The sequence below is a fragment of the Bos grunniens genome, chromosome X (genome assembly GCF_055505025.1).
Source record: "Bos grunniens cultivar Pamir isolate PY7600 chromosome X, Bosgru_T2T1.0, whole genome shotgun sequence".
Taxonomy (NCBI): Eukaryota; Metazoa; Chordata; class Mammalia; order Artiodactyla; family Bovidae; genus Bos; species Bos grunniens.
In genome coordinates this window covers 35,650,339-35,668,922 of record NC_141194.1, presented here as the reverse complement: position 1 = coordinate 35,668,922, position 18,584 = coordinate 35,650,339, and the positions used below count along the sequence as shown (strand labels likewise).

The 18,584-nt window shown below is 38.3% G+C and overlaps 1 long non-coding RNA gene across 34 annotated transcripts in view; it reads right to left on the bottom strand.

Annotated features, from left to right (window-relative positions):
• Positions 1 to 18,584, bottom strand: part of LOC147340119 (uncharacterized) — a 571,221-nt gene that overhangs the window by 454,821 nt on the left and 97,816 nt on the right. For 16 of the 34 annotated variants that reach the window (XR_015158927.1, XR_015158929.1, XR_015158928.1 and 13 more), the window contains exon 4: positions 18,275 to 18,368. The exons of 6 other annotated variants lie outside the window; for them this stretch is intronic. This is a non-coding gene — a long non-coding RNA (uncharacterized LOC147340119). Of the gene's footprint in view, positions 1 to 756; positions 776 to 5,702; positions 7,263 to 18,274; positions 18,372 to 18,584 lie in introns of those variants that run through there. 12 more of the 34 variants (XR_015158949.1, XR_015158958.1, XR_015158924.1 and 9 more) reach the window with 4 other exon arrangements.

The window sequence follows — 18,584 nt, the reverse complement described above, 5'->3', positions numbered from 1 at the left end:
AGAGCTCCTTCCTATCTGCTAGACTGAAGGCTGCCTGATTTGCAAATCATTGAATGAAACCAGTAAGATCTTTAAATTTTACTCTATTGAACTTCACTTTTTAATACTTTCGATGCGTGGTTTCAGTTTTACAAAATGAAAATTTTCTACAGATCTGTTGCACAACGTGCTTAGAGTTAACACTGCTGTACCTGTACTATACACTTAAAAATGACTAATATTTTAAATTTAGTTATGTGTCTTAATAAAAAATTTTCATATTAGAGTGAGCTCTAAAACATTTATACTTCATCTATTCCCTTTTATTCCTATGCCAGTAGAGTGTCACAATTTCTCCTACTGTCTCTTCTCCTTGAACTTACCACTACTTCCATTTCCTTTGTCATTTGAATTTTTCATTCACTGCCAAATGTTTGAGAATAATGGATTTCAAATTTCTTTAAGAAATATTTATAAGAAAAGTACACAACTCTGAAGATTCAATCAACAGATGCTGGTCTAAACCACAACTGTTTCTTCATGCTACACTAACCCAGAGTGATAATTAGCTCTGAGTAATCTATTGTTTGGAAGGAAAAAGAATTTTCTTTCTTCTTTTCTAGTTTCTTTTCTATAATAAAAGATTAATAGGAGAAAAACAAACAGAAATTTAAAAACACATATACCTGCTGTATACATGGGAAAGTGGCTTCCCTGATGGCTCAGCAGTAAAGAATCCGCCAGCAGTGCAGGAGACCAAGAGATGCAGGTTCAATCCCTGGGTCGAGAAGATCCCCTGGAGAAGGAAATGGCAACCCACTCCAGTATTCTTGCCTGAAAAATCCCATGGACTTACAGTACAAATCATTGCAAAGAGTCACACATGACTGAGTACACACATGGGAAAGATCCAAAAAACCTGAGTAACTTCCTGAAATGGCCCAAGCCACCACCTTAAATATCACTTTCAGCTAAAGGCAAAACATGGTGGGGGTGGGGGAACCAGTTATACGAGGTTATCAGGCAAAGTACATTAACCAGAGTATGTTTGTTTTGCAGATTCAAGTCACCACCTTCTGCATCAATAAGAGTGCTTAGAGGTTCTTTTCTTTTTTTGTCATTCTCCTCTTACTGGTACAGACAGGGAGAAAGACACTCTTGCAAATGGAGATTCGCTTTATAAATTTATCTTGCAAGAGGTTAATATCTACTCAGATGTCAGAGTTTCTCTTGTGTCTACTTCTCAAAAATAAGCAGCTCAAAATAATCCTCATGCCAAAGAGGCATATTTTGGGGTGGCATACTCTGCCAATAACCTCAGATTTGCAGATGACACTGCCCTTATGGCAGAAAGTGAAGAACTAAAGAGCCTCTTGATGAAAGTGAAAGAGGAGAGTGAAGAAGTTAGCCTAAAGCTCAACATTCAGAAAACTAAGATCATGGCATCTGGTCCCATCACTTCATGGCAAATAGATGGGGAAACAATGGAAACAGTGACAGATTTTATTTCTTTGGACTTCAAAATCACTGCAGATGGTGACTGCAGCCATAAAATTAAAAGACGCTTACTCCTTGGAAGAAAAATTATGACCAACCTAGACAGCATATTAAAAAGCAGAGATATTACTTTGCCAACAAAGGTCCATCTAGTCAAAGCTATGGTTTTTCCAGTGCTCATGTATGGATGTGAAAGTTGGACTATAAAGAAAGCTGAATATCAAAGAATTGATGCTTTTGAACTGTGGCGTTGGAGAAGACTCTTGAGAGTCCCTTGAACTACAAGGAGATCCACCCAGTCCATCCTAAAGGCAATCAGTCCTGAATATTCATTGGAAGGACTGATGCCGAAGCTGAAACTCCAATACTTTGGCCACCTGATGTGAAGAACTGAGTCATTTGAAAAGATCCTGATGCAGGCAAAGATTGAAAGCAGGAGGAGAAGGGGATGACAATGAATGAGATGGTTGGATGGCATCACCGACTCAATGGACATGAGTTTGGGTAGACTGTGGGAGTTGGTGATGGACAGGGAGGCCTGGTGTGCTGCAGTCCATGGGGTCACAAAGAGATGGACATGATCGGGCGACTAAAGTGACTGATACTCTGCTACCTTTCAGTATAAACCAATTCTAAAACTAGGGAGGGTATAGTAAAATGTACCTCCACAGTTAGTAAATGTAGGGGAAAAAAGTAAAGAAAACCACTAGACTATTAAGGTATGACCTAAATAAAATTCCTTATGATTATGTAGTGGAGGTGATGGATAGATTCATGGAATTAGGTCTGGTAGACAGAGTGCTTGAAGAACTATGGACGGAGGTTTGTTAACACTGTATAGGAGGCAATTACCAAAACCATCTCCAAGAAAAGGAAATGCAAGAAGGCAAAGTAATTGTCTGAGGAGGCCTTACAAATGGCTGAGAAAAGAAAAGTAAAAGGCAAAGGAGAAAGGGAAGATACACCCATGTGAATGCAGAGTTACAGAGAACAGCAAGGAGAGGTAAGAAAGCCTTCTTAAGTGAACACTGCAAAGAAATAGAGAAAAACAAAAGAATGGAAAAAACTAGCAATCTCTTCAAGAAAACTGGGAGATACCAAGGGAATATAGCAATCTCTTCAAGAAAACTGGGAGATATCAAGGGAATATTTCATTCAAAGATGGGCACAATAAAGGACAGAAATGGAAAGGACCTAACAAAAGCAGAAGGGATTAAGAAGAGGTGGCAAGAATACACAGAAGAACTATAGAATAAAGGTCTTAATGACTCAGATAACCATGATGATGTGGTCACTTACTTAGAGCCAGACATCCTGGAATGTTAAGTTAAGTGGGCCTTAGGATGCATTACTACGAACAAAACTAGTGGGGTGTTGAAATTTCAGCTGAGCTATTTAAAATACTAAAAGATGATGCTGTTAAAGTGCTGCACTCAATATGCCAGCAAATTTGGAAAACTCAGCAGTGGCCACAGGACTGGAAAATGTCAGTTTTCATTCCAATGCCAAAGAATGTTTAAACTACCATACAATTGTGCTCATTGCACATGCTAGCAAGGTAACGCTCAAAATCCTTCAAGCTACGCTCCAACAGTATCTGAATTGAGAACTTCAAGACGTACAACCTGGGTTTAGAAAAGGCAGGCAAACCAGAGATCAAATTGCCAATATCTACTGGATCATAGAAAAAAATAAGGGAATGTAAAAAACAAAAAAACAAAACTACTCCTGATTCATTGACTATGCTAAAGCCTTTGACTGTATGGATCACAGCAAACTGTGGAAAATTCTTCAAGAGACAGGAATATCAGATCACCTTACCCATCTCCTAAGAAACCTGTATGCAGGACAAGAAGGAACAGTTAGAACCAGACATGGAACAATGGACTGGTTCCAAATTGGGAAAGGAGTATGTCAAGGCTGTATACTGTTACCTGGCTTATTTAATTTCCACACAGAGTATATTATGTGAAATGTTGGGCTGGATGAAGCACAAGCTGAAATCAAGATCGCCAGGAGAAATACCAATAACCTCAGATATGCAGATGATACCACCCTAATGGCAGAAAGTGAAGAGGAACTAAAGAGCCTCTTGATGAAGATGAAAGAGGAGAGTGAAAAGGCTGGCTTAAAATGCAACATTCAAAAAACTAAGATCTTGGCATCTGGTCCCATCACTTCATGGGAAATAGATGGGGACAGTGACAGATTTTATTTTCTTGGGCTCCCAAATCACTGTGGATGGTGACTGCAGCCATGAAATTAAAAGATGCTTGCTCCTTGGAAGAAAAGCTATGACCAACCTAGACAGCATATTAAAAAGCAGAGACATTACTTTGCTGGCAAAGGTCCATATAGTCAAAGCTATGTTTTTTTCCATTTGTCATGTATGGATGCGAGAGTTGGACCTTATGGTCCAACCAACTCTTTCTTTATAGAAAGCTGAGCACCAAAGAATTGATGCTTTTGAACTGTGGTGTTGGAGAAGACTCTTGAGAGTCCCTTGTACTGCAAAGAGATCAAACCAGTCCATCCTAAAGGCAATCAGTCCTGATATTCATGGGAAGGACTGATGCTGAAGCTGAAACTCCAATAGTTTGGCCACCTGATGCAAAGAGTCAACTTATGGGAAAAGACCCTAATGCTGGGAAAAACTGAGGTCAAGAGGAGAAGGGGGTGACAGAGGATGAGATGGTTAGATAGCACCACAGACTCAATGGACGTGAGTTTGAACAAACTATGGGAAATAGCGAAGGACAGGGAATGCTGTCCTACTGCGGGTCATGGGGTTGCAAAGAGTCAGACCTGACTTAGCGACTGATCAACAACATAGTAAAGGCAAAGCTGTATCACACAAAACAAAAACCAAACCAAACCATGAACTGAATGTCCACACCATAACATGATTTTCTCATCTGGATGGTTTACCTTTTTGCCAATTGTCTTGTTGAAACCTGTCTTATAGATTTTCCTTATCCTCTGTGAAAAGTGGCTAAAATAACAAAGAATGTAAATCTGACCTTTTTTTTGTAAAGTGGAATTTCCCATTTCCATTTATAAGTTATTGCTTTGCTGGGATTATCAATGTATTTAGCATATCACTTTACAATGACTTGTTAAAGAAAGAGCAGGCACAGGTCAATATCTGAGGTCGCTTTGCAATTGATTTCATTTTTTATGTTTTTATTCTTGAGTTTCCTCTCCACACCAAACACTATATTAGAAGCATAAGATTAAAACAAGTCAAAACAAAAAAAATATAGTCCACAGCTTTATCTTAAAGTTCCTTGTCAGGGATTATCTTTAAAACTCCACTTGAATAAATATAGGCACAAAGGGACTTGATCCACTTTGGTAACCAATGTTCCTCTAGTAGCCAGTGGTGAAGCCAGGCCTCTGAGACAAGGGGCACCATGGTGTTCTCTCTGCCAGGCTCTGTTCTCCGTGGTGGTCTCCTTCATCTTCTGTAATCCATCTTCCACAAGTTCTTCAGCCCAGCTCTCACAGTTCTTGTCTTCACAGCTTCACCATTAGAGAGGGGCCGAGCAGAGCCCACATCCCAGAGAAGGCCCTGACTCCCTGGCACATAGCCCGCCCCTGTCACTGTGTCTAGGAAGATGCTCACTTGTGACTGGCAGCCTCCACCAGGTTCCTTTGTTGCAGTAAGAGCACAAATGACTAAGCTGTGTGTCTGCTCTGAACGTTATTAAGTATTTTGTGAGATCAAAAATAAATTTGGAAGAGAATCGCCTCCCCCTGGCCTAGGTTAGTTGAGTAAGACAAAAAGGTATGGATGGATTCAAATAATATCCTGTGAGGCTATTTCTCACAATTATTATTCACCCACCTATTATTACCTTTCAAAGATAAAGTTTAAAGCAGCCCTGTTTGGAGTAAATAACTGCTTTTCCATCTGGACATAATCATCTGTATATTCTTGATTTAAAATTACTATTGGCATCCCGCAGTTTTCCCAAATCCACGGTTACATTTTGCTTGTGATGTTTTATGTCTGGGCATCTCTTTGGGTCAATTCTGTTAACTGACTTCTCCACAGGAAGAAAACCATGTCCCACCCTGGCATGTGGGAGGGTTTTATCTCATGTTATAGAATGTTTTATATGGTATTCATTTAAATTTTCCTTCATGTGATGGACTGCGGATCTCTCTCTTCTTGTATAATGCCAGTTTGGTGCTAAAGGGAAATGTGAAGCTTTACAAGTATCTTTTCTTTTTTTTTAATATAAATTTATTTATTTTAATTGGAGGCTAATAACTTTACAATATTGTTATAGGCATCTTTTCAAAAGAAATATTATCCATGAACTCTAAAGCAATAAAAAAAAGTTCCATGGAAGATGTAGTAGAATGAGGAACAAATCTAGATGGTGGGAAGAAAAAAACCCTAGAAATACCATTTTGGTTTGCTTGACCAAAGGGGGATAATCTGAAAGGGTAAGCAGCAGTGTGCTGAGGCATTTGGATGACAATACCACACATGGAAAGAGTGACTCTCCACATGGCAGGTGTCTGAACAGATCATAAAGGGCTGAGTTGGAGGTGAGAGATTGACTTTTGCATCATAGGAACATCCTCAAGGAGCTTGTGCTGAGGAAACGAGGGCATATAGGCTGAATCTGCAAATGCCTCACAGTTTTCATGTCTCGCTCTCTAAGTATAATCTCCTGTGGCTAGTGAATCCCCATTTTCTCCCTGGTAATCACAAGTGGTTTTAGCAGTGAGGTTCTGGTATTTTATTCTTGATTTGTTACAAATGGTCGTTAAAAGATGAATCATTTGTGAGTGCAGTGAGGAGAATAAAACTCAAGACTTCAGTGCCTGGTTTACTGATCACTGCACACCAAGCACAGCAGCCCCCGATGGCAGCAAGTGTCTGTGGGTCTTTACAGGGAAGCAGAGAAGACCCATTGCCTTCTCGGTCTAGTAGATGTGATGCTATCCAGCTGCCAACTACCAGGCTGCTGGTGCCTGGCTAGGGTGGAAACTGCTTGTTCCTAAGAAGCAGTTGATGAATAATAAGTCATAAGAACATCCCTGCAAATAACCTATCAATAAGTATGACCAGCAGATAAGGCTTCCTGTTGCTTTACTTACAATGAAATTTAATACTCTGTTTCTGGGGAATAGAATTGAACCAGGGCCCATCAGTTCTGGCAACTAATGCTTTTACTTGTGTCATCAAGCCTTTTTTTTTTTTTTTTTTTCCTGAAAAGGGTGTAGAACTTTAGTGGAGTATCCCAAGCACCCCTGTGTTGTTAGATGATGGTTAACATTTTTCAACAATAAAGCATTTGTACATTAAGGTATGTACTTAAAAAAAAAGATATAATGCTATCGCACACTTAATGGACTACAGTATAGTATAAGCATAACTTTTATATGCACTAGGAAATAAAAAGAAGTTAATTTGTGCAACTCACTTTGTGATGTTTGCATTACTGCAGTGATCTGGAAGCAAACCTGTGATATCTCCAAGGTATGCCTATACTCTTGGATTAGTCAGTAGTGATGACCTCTCTTCCTTTTCTTATATTGCCAATGTGTGGCTGCTGCTGCTGCTTTTTTAAAATCAGCTTCTCCAGGTAAACAAATCTTGGCTCTCTTTCTCTAGATGTGCTTGTCTCTTCAGATTAGGGGGTAGCAAGATGGCCTGTGACCTTAGTTCTTTGATGGGTCCAAGAAAAGGCATTCCAGTCTGTCCAGCTTCTTCTGATTATAAGTACAGGGATGATGACTTTCAAGCTCTTCATGTGTTTGTGCTAAAACTAGAAATGCAAACATTTTTATGTATAGATTAGGCTATTTGCATCCACAAAGTCAGATATATAAAATATAATGTATTCTAGTTTATTCACAAAATTAAAATTCAAAGTTAAAATATTTTTAGGAAGAACATTTTATATCCAAGGAGAACATACATGGCAGAGCTGAGATAAAACTAAGCTTGCACTAAATTTATGCTAGTATAATTGCATCTGAGTGAATTTGGTTCCCAGCAAACATTTATATACCCCAGACTGTGTGTGAAATGATGCTGGGCTCCACCAGTACAGGAAGCACGAGGATAAAACTATCAAACTCAGGGAGCTGACATTCAGCCGGAGATAGACCAGTGAATAAAGAATGTGACATGTTATAAAAAAAAATGAACATGGTGTTATGGGAAGAATGAGGTAATCCTCAACATCAAAGTACAATTTCAGAATTAGTTTTCATATAGTCATTTACATTTCTGTCTTCCACACTCCAAAATGCACTGAGTAATGGGGCTTGCCCCCTAGAGACCACGAGACTTTGCAGGGTGCCAGGGACATATGTTAAAAGGAGTTCTGCACACAAATTGCATTAGCATCAGTGTTAATCCCCATTTCCCTAATCGGCTTATGGAAAGACATCTCCAATATTGACATTTCTCTACTTTATCTTCTTTTCTAAAAACCATATGATCTGGTTTTGACAGGAATACACATATTTAATTCTCAAGAAAACTATATATATTTGAGGTTTCAGAGTGTTAAATGATTTTTTAAAAAGCAGTATTTTTGCATTCTTGAAGAACAAAATGTGATACACAGTCTCAGAAAACAGACTTCTACAAAGAATAAGAGAATCACCTGACTGCCATCGGGACAGGCATTGCCTAGCAACCGTCTGTGATTTGCATTGATTAAGTCAGCAGGTTCCATGGTCCCAAGGAAAAAGACCTCTGTATTATTCTTTAAAATACTTTTAATTTGCGGTCAAAGTTTATACTCAATTATCTCCTTTTGCTTTTATACTGTCCTCCAGATCTAAGCGTGGGATGGTATGCGTGTCTTTGCATTTTGACAACACATATAGTCCACTTGTTTATAAAAAATGCTACAACTCTGAGATAGCTCTCAGGCCACTTAATAAAACTGTCATTTTCACCTATTATTATTTTTATTTTCCTTTTCTCACACCCTCACCTCACAGACAACATGTGCCTCATTTACAAACCACACCAGAAATACTGATTTTTCTTGGTAACTTAACAGCAGTGCCTCTCGAATTTTATACTCTCTACAAGGCTAAGGAAGACTAGAGCTTTAAAGACCATACTGAAGTGCTTTCATAATTGAAACTGGAGTCACAACATCTTAGTTTTCATCTTTCAGGGACCATCCTTTGTTTTGTTTTGTTTTTGCTAGATCATAGATATGGACCAGAGATATGCACCCAAGTGGATGACTGACAAGAGTTCTTTTCAGAGACTAGCCGCGGGGTTCCGGACTCAATGTTCATGCCAAAGCCTAGTGAGCAGTGTTCCTTTCCTGCCCTCCTTTCTTATGGCCCTCTCATGAAAGCTGTGGAGAATTTGAGAGGACCAAAACTTATACTTCTCAGCACACTGTATTTCCCTCTGTACGTTCACAATCTGAAGTGGCCTTTAAAATGTCTATGTACCTCTGGCTTTTCCCTTTCTAAACACTCCAACATGAAACCTGAATGGCTCCCAAGGTGAGCCCTTGGCTTTGCCTTACAAGCGCTGGCCAGCCAGCCAGTGTAGTTAAAACAGGGCCTGATGATGGCCTCTGTGAGAGGCTATGTTCAAGGCTGTCAGCTCTGAGTTCAGTCTCTCCATCCATTAGCACACCAGACACAGTTAAAGAACAGAAAACAAATCTTAACCTGTCAAGTTTCAAAGAGACGTATCTCTCTCTTCCTTTATTAAAGGGACTGGCTTAGTAACTCTGAAAATAAAAACCCTGTAGTTCTAGTGCTTTATGCCTTGTCACATCACCATGTATAAAATGCATTAACCATATGATCTGTTCTTCCACTAAGGAATGAGGGCCAGTTTCCAGGCAGGGTGGCAGAAACCCTTCATTTTCCCTGGTGGAGTTCAGAATGGACCAAACTCTGCAGTGAACTCACTCCTTTTCCATGGAGATCAGAGTTGCCAATATCTGCATCTACATATGCTCTCTCGATCTTCCAGGACATACCTGAAGTTGATTTGAAGGAAGCTTAGGAATCAACATTAGCTTAAAGCCTTAGAATGTGTGGTCTCTACCTGAGCAATTTTGTTATTAAACAGTTTTTGGAAGAGAGAACACATGAAAAAAACCAGAAGCTGAATCTATCAAATGTTCACTGGGTTGTTCAAATATTTTCCTGTGAGAATAAACTAATGAATTCATGGATCATTGGTATATAAACTGCTCAAAAATCCCTTTGGTCTTCTGGAGGCTAAAAAAATGAGACCACAATGATCCACTTATTTTTTTCATTTAGCATCCGCTGATTATCCAAAACATAATACCCAATGCCCTAGATATCAGAAATACAAATACTATAAACACCTTCTTTTATATATATAAAAAGGATATGCATGCCTATATATATGCATAAGAAATGCATAGTCAATCAAAAACTGGCATATATTTGTCACATCAAGTTGTAGATGTCAGCTTTCTATGCAAATTAATTCCCCAGGATGATTTAATTTCAAGTGCTTTTATTCATAAAATTATGTGTTTGGCTTTTCCCCACCCCATTCCACATTCTTAAGCTTATGTTATTTAAATCTGAAGAAGAAAAATAAGTAAAGACACCACGTTCAGTAAGAAACACACATCAGGGAAACTTAAGGGCTTGATATATTACCACAAGTGAGCTATAAAATGGAGCGTTTAAGCAATTCCACATCTATCAAGCTCTGAAACATGCAACAAAAAGAGGCTATGGTGTTTTCTTGGTTTAATTATTAAAGGATTTCTTTCACTCTCCACCTGATTTTGCATCAACAGACCCAACCAAAAATGCAAGAGAAACCTCTTTGTTCCAAAGCATATCCTCCATGGCCACTGTTTCTACTGTGACTGTTGGAACTTGTTGTTAGTGAGGTAGGAGATGGACGAGCCCCAGGCTAAGCAGCTGGAGTTTGTCTCCTGTGGATAGATATTCCAAGATAAAGATAATGGCAGGACCTAGGAGGAGCTGAGTCCAGTTTGGATAAAAGATAAAGAGACCATGTATTTCTTATCCTTGAGGTCAGAGAGACCTCCCTGACTACATATGCACAGAAAGGCTCCTTGGGGATCAAAAAGGGAGGGACACCACCCTGTAATAGGTGGTGTCAATCTCCCTATAGGCCTCTGCGCTGGACTCCATCTTGGCATGTTGGAAAGGGACCTTGGACAGGTCAGGTGTGGAAAAAGAAGTGAGATCATTGGCCAAAGGTAAAGAAAGACCTGGAAGAACTGCCCTAAATAAGTGCTTTGAATTCCTTCTCTGGTGTGCACCTCCTCATAGGGAGGACACCTACACTCTTTCTCTCCCGGTATGTGTCGCTCTGTCTTAAAAAAAAACAAACTGTTTCTCTGTGTGCTCTCCCACTTTTTGTGTTGTGTCTTTAATAATAAACTCTGTACTTGTTTTGACAGTTTTTGCTTCTTTGAGAAATTCACTTTACAATGGGAGCAAGAGCCAGGGCCACTTTGCTTCTAGCCTCTAGCCCCTGGTGGACTGGTGGCTAGGATTCCTGGTTTTCACCCAGGCTACTCAGGCTTATTTCCTGGGCAGGGAACCAAGATCCCACTTGAAGCCACCACTCCCTGCTGTCTACTTGTGATAGCTAGGATTGTTGATTGGGGCCCTACTGTTTAAGGCAGATTAGCAAAGAGAGATGTAAAGGGTGGAACAGTCAGTGAGAAGGATGCTGTTCTCCTGTAGGTGGTTTGAATTCAGAAATAATTGAGAGCTTCAGAAAGGAGGGCTGAGCCTCAGAGAACATTAAAGAGAACTGACCAGTCTATCAATGAGATAAGAGGCATAAAAAATCATGTTTTTAAAAATGGCACCATACTTATGTTTCCAGTCAAGATATATTATTAAGGACTAGATTTACCCTTTCACATAAAACAAACGTAGGGAAAAAATGGCCAAAATATATGAAGAACGAGTTCTCAACGGATCATTCAATCAAAGACAGTGATTGCTGAGATTTGGAAAACAAACTGGTCAACCTAATTATCAAAGATTTATGGGATAAATATGATTAAAAAGTGGCAACACATATCAAACATTGGGAGGTGGGACAGGTTATGTGCCAGAAAAGTAAGGAAGCATTCAGAGACATTAAGACAGTAAAAACAGATGCAGGGTAATGTTTTAGTTTGCGGTTTTATGTTACTTTGATTTTTTGCTTGTTTTATTTATTTATTTTTTTCTAGACATATGCTCTGGTCTTCCCAGGTGATGCAGTGGTAAAGAATCTGCCTGCCAATGCATGAGACATAAGAGACATGAGTTCAATCCCTGGAGTAGGTAATGGCAACCCTCTACAATATTTTTGCCTGGAAAATTCCATGTGCAGAGGAGCCTGGTAGGCTATAGTCCATGGAGCTGCAAAGAGTCAGACATGACTGAACACAAAACACAACACAAGACACACGTTCCAAGTTTAAAGGTGAGATGGCGAGGCCCCAAACACTGCAATCTGTGGCCAAAGTTCCATAAATCAGGACCAAGATAAATGAATTAAAAATCATACTGACTGGTGGCAGCTGTACTTTAAAGGGGATAGTTCTCCTCCAAGGGATCAAATCAAACGAGTTCCACAACAGACCAATTTTCCCTACAGAGTTGTTGAGATATATTTCATTTTTATCTTATACTAGATCTTTAAAACCTAAACAGTTTTGAAGGAGTAGCAATTTTCTACCAAGTTGAGGTAGTGAATAACTCAGCTTGAATCCTCACATGTCTTCAATTTTTACATAATAGGTGTAAAAAGCAGATTTCTAAGAAATAATTATTTTTCTGTGTTTGGAACATTCTCTTATTATTAGTGACCTAAGTAAAAATAAATTCACAAGCTATTAACATTATTTCAATATTCACAAAATAAAAAAGAAAACTCCTTTAGTTTTAGCATAAACACACACACACACATCTTCCCACTAAATGTTCTCTCGTTTTTATGACATTCATTTGCTCATATATAGCTGTGATTTCTGCCAAGCTTCTAGTGAAACAAGACATATTTATGACTAAGACTTTCACAGTTTCAAAAAATTTCAACTGGATAGTTGAGAAACTTAATATCTTCCTCCTCTAAATTCACTATAATTCATGGATATATCAATGTTGAGCAAATGTGAATTTCTTGTTGTTGCCAAATTTACAATCAGTACTTTATAGTTAGTGGATTAAGAACATCTTTAATTCTCTCTTGAGTTTGATAGAAGAGTAACTTGATTTCTTTGACCTGCTTTTGTAACTTTCCCTTTATGGTATTAGCTCATGGGGTTTTATATTATTTCTCCCAATGGAAAATATAAGACTTCCATAAATGAGGCCTTGATATTTAAAATGTTTATTGCTTATTAGGTATACAATTTGCAAATATTTTCTCCCATTCTGCAGGTTGATTTTTCATTTCATTGACTGTTCCTTTTGCTGTGCAGAAGCTTTTGAGTTTAACAGAGTCTCACTTGTTTATTTTTGCTCCTGCTGTCTGCTTTTGGTGTCATATTCAAAAATTCATTGCTAAGACCAATGTCAAAGAGCTTTTCCCATACATTTTCTTCTAGGAGTTTTATGATTTTGAGTCTTAAAGTCTTTTATCCACTTTCAGTTGATTTTTGTGTATCGTGTATGCATGTGTGCTAAGTTGCTTCAGTTGTGCCCAACACTTTGCGACCCCATGGACTGTAGCCTACCAGCCTCCTCTGTCCATGGGATTCTCTAGGCAAGAGTACTGGAGCGGGTTGCCATGTCCTCCTCCAGAGGATCTTTTCAACCCAGGGATGGATCCCGCGTCTCCTGTGTTTCTGGCATTAGCAGGTGGGTTCTTTACCATTAGCACCACCTGGGAAGCCTCGATGGTGTATGGTAAGGGTACAGTTTCATTCTTTCTCATTTTGGGCTGTCTGATGAGACCTTACAAATAGCTGAGAAAAGAAGAGAAGCAAAAGGCAAAGGAGAAAAGGAAAGATATATCCATCTGAATGCAGAGTTACAAAGAATAGCAAGGAGAGGTAAGAAAGTTTTCCTCAGTGATCAACGCAAACAAATAGAGGAGAACAATAGAATGGGAAAGACTACAGATCTCTTCAAGAAAATTAGAGATACCAAGGGAATATCTCATGAAAAGATGGGCACAATAAAGAACAGATATGGTATGGACCTAACAGAAGCAGAAAATATTAAGAAGAGGTGGCAAGAATACAAAAAAGATCTTAATGACCCAGATAACCACACTGGTGTGATCATTCATCTAGAGCCAGACATCTTGGAGTGTGAAGTCAAATGCGCCTGAGGGAAGCATCACTATGAACAAAGCTAGTGGAGTTGATGAAATTCCAGCTGAGCTATTTCAAATGCTAAAAGATGCTGCTGCTAAAGTGCGGCACTCAATATGCCAGCAAATTTGGAAAACTCAGCATTGGCCACAGGACTGGAAAAGGTCAGTTTTCCAGTTTTCCAATTCCAAAGAAAGATAATGCCAAAGAAGGTCCAAACTACCACACAATTGTACTCATCTCACATGCTAGCAAACGAATGCTGAAAATTCTTCAAGCTAGGCTTCAACAGTACATGAACCGACAACTTCCAGATGTTCAAGTTGGATTTCGGAAAGGCAGAGGAACCAGAGATCAAATTGCCAACGTCTGCTGGATCATAGAAAAAGCAAGAGAATTCCAGAAAAACTTCTACTTCTGCTTCATTGACTATGCTAAAACCTTTGACTGTGTGGATCACAACAAACTGTGGAAAATTCTTAGAGATGGGAATATCAGACCACCTGACCTGCCTCCTGAGAAATCTGTATGCAGGTCAAGAAGCAACAGTTAGAACCCAACATGGAACTATGGACTGGTTCCAAATTGGGAAAGGACCAAGTCAAGCCTGCATATCATCACCCTGGTTATTTAACTTATGTGCAGAGCATATCATGCTAAATGCTTGACTGGATGAAGCACAAGTTGGAATCAAGATTGCCAGGAGAAATATCAATAACCTCAGATATGTAGATGACACCACCCTTATGGAAGAAAGCAAGGAGGAACTGAAGAGCCTCTTGATGAAATTTAAAGAGGAGACTGAAAAGCTGGCTTAAAAGTCAACATTTTGTGATGGGATCCTGGCATCCGGTCCCATCACTGCATGGCAAATAGATGGGGAAACAATGAAAACAGTGACAGACTTTATTTTCTAGGACTCCAAGATCTCTGCAGATGTTGACTGCAGCCATGAAATTAAAAGACACTTACTCCTTGGAAGAAAAGCTATGACAAACTTAGCATATTAAAAAGCAGAGACATTATTTTGCCAACAAAGGTCCATCTAGTCAAAGCTATGGTTTTTCCAGGAGTCATGTATGGATGTGAGAGTTGGACCATAAAGAAAGCTGAGTGCTGAAGAATTGATGCTGTTGAACTGTGGTGTTAGAGAAGACTCTTGAGGAGTCCCTTGGGCTGAAAGGAGATCAAACCAGTCAATCCTAAAGGAAATCAGTCCTGAATATTCATTGGAAGGACTGATGCTGAAGCTGAAACTCCAATACTTTGGCCACCTGATGCAAAGAACTGATTCATTGGAAAAGACCCTGATGCTGGGAAAAGTTCAAGGCAGGAGAAGAAGGGGACAACAGAGGATGAAATGGTTGGATGGAATCACTGACTTCATGGACATGAGTTTGAGCAAGTTCCAGGAGTTGGTCATGGACAGGAAAGCCTGGCGTGCTGCAGTCCATGGGGTCACAAATAGTCGGACATGACTAAGTGACTGAACTGAACTGAAACCATCTTCCATACAACATTTATTAGAGAGACTATCCTTTCCCCATTGTGTGTTCTTTCTTAAAATTGAGATATAACTGACATAATACATCATATTTATTTTAGGTGTACATCAGAATGATTCAATATTTGTACATATTGTGAAATGACCACTACAATAAGTCTACTTAGCATCTGTCACTATACATAGCTACAAAATTATTTTTCTTGCAATGAGAACTTTAAAAATTTATTCTCTTAGCAACTTTCAAGCATATTATACAGTATTATTAACTACAGTCACTCTGCTATAATTACTTCTCCAGGGTTTATTTATTATAACTGGGTAAAATGGGTGAAGGCAGAAACAGATAAAGGTGGTCAAATGTATAAACTTCAGTTATAAACTTCCCATTGTGTATTCTTGGTGCATACGACAAAGCAAATACTATAATAATCTCACTTATATATGGAATCTGAAAAAAAAGTCAAACTCATAGAAAGAGAGGGTAGAAAAGTGAGTTGCCGAAAAGTGAGTTGCTAGAGGCTAGAGGGTGACAGAAATGGAGAGATGTCAGTCAAAGGGTATGAACTTTCAGTTGGGAGATAAATGAGTTCAGGGCATCTAACCTACAGCATGGGCTTCCCTTGTAGCTCAGTCAGTAAAGAATCTGCCTGCAGTGCAGGAGACCCAGTTTCAATCCCTGGGTTGGGGAGATCCCCTGGGGAAGGAGATGGCCACCCACTCCAGTATCTTTGCCTGGAAAATCTCATGGACAGAGGAGCCTGGTGGACTGCAGTCCATGAGGTCGCAAAAAGTCGGGCACGACTAAGTGACTAACACTAACCTACAGCATAGTGACTATAGTTAATAACACTATACTGCATATTTGAAATTCTCTAAAAGAGTGGATCTTAAATATTTTCACCACACACAAAAAGTGATAACTATGTGAGGTGATAGATGTGTTAATTACCTTTACTTTGGTAATCATTTCACATGTATATATCTATCAAATTGCAACACTGTATACCTTAGATATATACCATTTTAATTTGTCAATTATATCACAATAAAACTGGAATAAAATAAAATAAAACAAAAAACAGGTTCATTGCTTCCTAACATTCCCATTTGGCAATGAGATCCAGGATTGCATGGTCATTAGATATGCAATGTATTTGAATATAAAATTTTTCTTGAACATGCGTTGTCAATATACATAGATAATTTGGTTTTATTTTTGAACATGTGACAAACAGGATACTAATTCTTAGATGGTTTAGCTTATAGGTAATTCCAGAAGAGACTCTGGCAACACCCATACACTCCTATAACAGTTTCTATTAAGAAACATAAACATATCACTCCTATAAGCCCAAGCTTCAATCACTCCTTTGGACGCAGAAGGAAGGATGGTAGTAAAATCAATACTACTGTACTTCCACACAGCTTTTCTACCAGGCCTATAAACTCATCTGACAGCACTAAGATCCGCCAGTATGTCCTACTTCCTGATATTTATCATGTATTTAACAATTATTTTTATTATAAAATTAATGATCAGTGTAGAAAATTTGGAACACCTGAAATTGGAAAGAAGTAAATAAAATACCTACAGTTCTATATTCTAAAGATAACTTTTATCATTTTGGTGTGTTTTCTAGAAATATTTTTTATCTTTTTGTTTTCATTATAATATCATGAGCTCTTTTCACATCCTTAAACATTCTGTAAAAGGAATTTTAATGGTTGAATTTTTTTTTTTACTGTATGCAGGTAATACAGAATTTATTTAACCACATCACTATAGTGAATCTATTTTAAACATTTTTTAATATAGTAATGTGGTACATGTGCTGGAATATAATTGTCTAACTCACAGTAGATACATGCTTTATGCATTTTCTTTTTAAAATCACCTAGCCTCCTTGCCTTGACTCACTATTCTATCACACTATCTTGAAAACAGTAGTCATGGGGTGTTTTCATGACCTAAGCAGGTCAATCCAAGACGTTTTCTGGTTTGATAGAGAGATGCTAGGAGGATAGGGAAGAAATGCTCTTTTATCTCTGGAGTTCCTAAAGCAGACAAGGTGGAAATCTGCAGCTGCTGGGGTCTGTATTTTCCTCTCTGAGAGGAAATCTATTTGAAGAGTGGTCAAGTAAAACGAGCAGAGAGAAACGATAGATGAAGTGCAGGAATGTCCTGGCATATACTGGTTCTTGCTCTCTGAAATTGGGTCCTGGGGATTTCAACTCCTCCTTCAATTTTGTGACCTTCCTTACTAGTCTTCATAGCTTTAGAAACAGCTGGTAGGAATGTTAATTGTTACAGACACTATGGAATACAGTATGGAGATTCCTCAGAAAGCTAAAAATAGACTTTCCATTTGAATCAAAAATCTGGGCATACACCTGAAAAACTGAAATCACTACTAGAAGAGATAGCTGCACTCCCATGTTTACTGCAGCATTACTCACAATATTCCAGATGTGATAATAACCTAAATGACCACTAACTGTCCACTGATGGATAAATGAATAAAGAAAACAATACATTTATATATTACATGCAATATTATGCAGCCAAGAAAATGAAGGAAACCCTGGCATTTGTGCTGACATGTATGGGCCTGGAGAGCATTATGCTAAATAAAATAAGTCAGAACAAAAAAAAAACAAATACTTTATGATCTCGCTTATATGTAGGAATCTAAAATAGCTGAACTCTTAGAAACAGAGTAAAATATAGTTGCCAGGGGGCTGATGGATATAGGAAATGAGAATATGTTGGTCAAAGGTACAAACAACAGCTGTAAGATGAATGAGTTCTGGAGGCCTAATGTACAGTAAGGTTACTACATTATACACTTGAAATGCTGAGCAAATGCATCGTAAACATTCTTACCACAAAATTGTGGTAATTATGTGAGGTGATGGAGGTATTAAACAACCTTATTGTGGTAATCATTTCACAATATATACGTTTATCAAAGCATCACATTGTACATCTTATACTTACACAATGTTGTATGTCATTGTATCTCAATAAAGATGGTTTAAAAAAATTCTAAAAAAGAAGATGCATGACCTCTGATGTTTTTCCTTGATATGTTCTGCTGGAAAAAAACAAGTGTCAGTAAATTTGTTGGCAAGTTCATTTTGAATCACATCTCTTGATATCAGAAATGAATTAAAAAAAATAAAAAATAAAAATAATAAAAAAAAGAAATGAATAGCTTGTATACTGTTACGAATCTAAAACTTATCTAGTGAAAAAATTAACAAGACTGTGCTCAGGGTTTAAAAAAGACAATTTTCTGGGAAATTTT